Source organism: Schistocerca americana, chromosome 3, assembly GCF_021461395.2.
Source record: "Schistocerca americana isolate TAMUIC-IGC-003095 chromosome 3, iqSchAmer2.1, whole genome shotgun sequence".
In the NCBI taxonomy this organism is placed as follows: domain Eukaryota; kingdom Metazoa; phylum Arthropoda; class Insecta; order Orthoptera; family Acrididae; genus Schistocerca; species Schistocerca americana.
The window spans coordinates 361,795,427-361,799,398 of record NC_060121.1 but is presented as its reverse complement, the minus strand read 5'-3'; the positions used below and the strand labels follow the sequence as shown (position 1 = coordinate 361,799,398).

Genomic DNA, 3,972 nt, shown 5'->3' with positions numbered 1-3,972 from the left:
CATGAGGGCAGGTAAAAACGCAAACCCTTCGATTCGAAGGCCGCAGGGTATAATGCGATTTATCGCTCCAGTTAATCCGCTTCGAGTCATCCACTGTCCAGTGACGTCCCTGTTTGCACCACCTGCAGGGTCGCTTAGCGTTGATTACAGAAATTTGTGGCTTATGCGGAGTTGCTCAACCAATCTACCCCGTTCTTATTAAGTCCCTAAGCACAATCATTGTGCCAGCTGGACATCTGGTAGCACTTTTGAACTCACAAGCCATTTCTTCCGATGACTTCATGCACTTTTTTTACAACGACTCTCTGCAACGCTCAACAACCAATGTCCACCAGTGCATGAGGTCTGCTTGGTCTTGAAATGATAATGAAATCAAGACCCTAAGTTGTCGACAGGCGTTGATACACATCAACGGGGACCGTTGAAAATGTGTGTCCCGACCGGGACTCGAACCCGGAATCTCCTGCTTACGTGGCAGGCGCTCTAGCCATCTGAGGCACCGAGGCCACAGAGGATAGTGCGACTGCAGGGATTTATCCCTAGCACGCTCCCCGTGAGACCTACACTCCCACCGTAATATCCACACACTACATTCGTAGTGCCCCTGCCCATTACACTAATTACTTGCGGCAGACAATCTTACCGAGTCCCGTAAGAGTTCGGGCAATGCGTGTGCAACCAGCACGGAAGAAGAAGGTCAAAGGCCGGTTAGCCTTAACTACAGTACTAGCCATTAAAATGGCTACACCACGAAGATGACGTGCTACAGACGCGAAATTTAAACGACAGGAAGAAGATGCTGTGATATGCAAATGATTAGCTTTTCAGAGCATTCACGCAAGGTTGGCGCCGGTGGCGACACCTACAACAATGAGGAAAGTTTCCAACCGATTTCTCATACACAAACAGCATTTGACCGGCGTTGCCTGGTGAAACGTTGTTGTGATGCCTCGTCTAAAGAGCAGAAATGCGTACCATCACGTTTCCGACTTTGATAAAGTTAGTATTGTAGCCTATCGCGCTTGCAGTTTATCGTATCGCGACATTGCTATTCGCGTTGGTCGAGATCCAATGACTGTTAGCAGAATATGGAATCGGTGGGTTCAGGAGGTTAATACGAAACGCGGTGCTGGATCCCAATGGGCTCGTATCACTAGCAGTCGAGATGACAGGCATCTTATCTGGATGGCTGTAAGGGATCGTGCAGCCACGTCTCGATCCCTGAGTCAACAGATGGGGACGTTTGCAAGACAACAACCACCTGCACGAACAGTTCGACGACGTTTGCAGCAGCATAGACTATCAGCTCGGAGACCATGGCTGCGGTTACCCTTGACACTGCATCACAGACAGGAGCGCCTGCGATGGTGTACTCAACGACGAACCTGGCTGCACGAATGGCAAAACGTAATTTTTTCGGATAAATCCAGGTTCTGTTTACAGCAACATGATGGTCGTATCCGTGTTTGGCGAAATCCCTGTGAACGCACATTGGAAGCGTGTATTCGTCATCGCCATACTGGCGTATCACCCGGCGTGATGGTATGGAGTGCCATTGGTTACACGTCTCGGTCACCTCTTGTTCGCATTGACGACACTTTGAACAGTGGACTTAACCTTTCAGATGTGTTACTACCCATGGCTCTACCCTTCATTCGATCCCTGCGAAACCCTACATTTCAGCAGGATAATGCACGACCGCATGTTACAAGTCCTGTACGGGCCTTTCTGGATACAGAAAATGTTCGAGTGCTGCCCTGGCCAGCACATTCTCCAGATCTCTCACCAATTGAAAACGCCTGGTCAATGGTGGCCGAGCAACCGGCTCGTCACAATACGCTAGTGACTACTGTTGATGAACTGTTGTATCTTGTTGAATCTGCATGGGCAGCTGTATCTGTACACCCCATGCAAGCTCTGTTTGACTCAATGCCCAGGCGTATCAGGCCTTTATTGCAGCCAGAGGTGGTTGTTCTGGGTACTGATTTCTCAGGATCTATGTACCCAAATTGCGGGAAAATGTAATCACATGTCAGTTCTAGTATAATATATTTGTCCAATGAATACCCGTTTATCATCTGCGTTTCTTCTTGTTGTAGTAATTTTAATGGCCAGTAGTTTATATGAAGATAGTATCTGTTCTTTCGGACATGTCCGAAAGAACAGATGCCATCTTCATACTGCTTGGTCTTGGTTAAGTCGTGGTTGTTCCTTCACGTCTCGACAATCACATCACCACCAGTTGACTTGAGCAGCTTTAGGGCGACCGAGATGTCCAAGCGGGATCTCTTACTAGATGACATCTTATCACAAATTCACAATCGAAGTCAATGAAGTCTCCTAAACTACCAATTCGCTGTTAGTGCTCCTCTTGAGGTTTCAGCACCCCCCCCCCCCCCACCCCCCCACCGCCTTCTTTCTTACTGACAGGTCGGCCTTCTCGTGACATCTAGTGGTCTATCCGCATTGCATAGAGTGGTCAAGATGCTTGTTAACGAGCAGGCTGTCTAGCTATGAAAATTTCTGCCGCTACTAGGATTCGAACCGACTACGCCCTCTAGACCGAGCGCCAGCGCGCCGGCGTGCATTAGCGCGATCTGCTGAGGCGGCAGACTGCCGCCAGCGTTACGCATTAAAATTAAGAGCGACAGTAGACAAGCCCGCCCACTGCCACTTGGTAGCTACACCGAAAGTAATAACGCGGGGATAATTACAAGGCAGCGGCAGGAGCGAGGCGGTCGTGACTTGCGGTAGGTTTATCGCGGCGTTAAGTGATCATGGCCCGGAGTGGCAGTGGGCTGGTTCATCGTTATCTGCGGCAGACGCGCTCACCGTGACCGCCGGCGCCACCGCCACGTGTCTTATTAGCGGCCAGCCTCACGCTGCCCAACAGCACGCGTGCCTGCCCCGTCTAATGGCGCCCCGAGCCGTGCTAACCACGGCCCCGCTCTCCGGTCAGTTTCTGGGATCCACGCTAACAGTATTTGTGCAGTAGGAATGTGCACACTGGTGCAGCTACAGTGCACAACAAAGACCGGTAATCCCTGAATTGTGGGCAGCACAATGATTCGTGAAAATCACAAGATAAATCAAAATCGCTACAAGATGCCAAGCCGATTATAAACTCTCACAAAACCGTGCTATGGAGAATCCAAGCAGTAACGAAATCCACAGTACAATCGTCACTTCGTTCACAGTGACGATGTCGTTCTTTTTTCTCTTTTGTTTTTCACCTGTGTGTGTGTGTGTGTGTGTGTGTGTGTGTGTGTGTCTGCCCGTCGAAATGTCCTTATGGCAATAAGTTGTCAGTCGACGATTTATACTGGGGTCTTTCCCGTGCCTGACTTGAGTGGGAACGACCGTTGGTTGGTCGTTCGGTCGGTCGTCGCAGCGGAAGACATATATTTGGTCTTCCTACCGCTTCTGACTTTTCCGTGTTTGTGCCGACTAGCAGGGCCGCTGGTGGTTTGCGGCCACTGATGAATCGAGGAGGGGTAGCTACGAGAGCGGCGACTTCGTTGTACACCGAACCCTGGACATTTAAGTTGAGTGAAGAGTTGACTGCTAATGCAACCGCGACTGTTCTGAGATATCGCCTTTGGTCGGCGGGTTGTTGCCCCCAGGGCCGCTGAGCCTGGCGGCAACGAATGAAGTGTTTCAAGACGGTGAAACATTGCAGCCGTCTATGTGTTATTCATCACTGAATTTAATATTATTTTTAATAGAGAAATGCAACCAGCGACCTTGTGGCCGCTAATCCCCAGTTACCTGCCCTGGAGGTTAGCGTATTTTTCCGGCAGTGTACCTTTCCTCGTCGTGTTGATGCTGTCCGACGCGGCGTGTAGTTCGACAGCCTCTTGTATTGTACTGTGCATATACACTCCTGGAAATTGAAATAAGAACACCGTGAATTCATTGTCCCAGGAAGGGGAAACTTTATTGACACATTCCTGGGGTCAGATACATCACATG

General features: G+C 49.9%; 1 non-coding gene across 1 annotated transcript; it reads right to left on the bottom strand.

Moving 5' to 3' along the window:
• Positions 1-432: 432 nt before the first annotated feature.
• Positions 433-506, bottom strand: Trnat-cgu. Its single transcript has one exon. It is a non-coding gene; the product is annotated as a tRNA-Thr (tRNA).
• Positions 507-3,972: the final 3,466 nt, after the last annotated feature.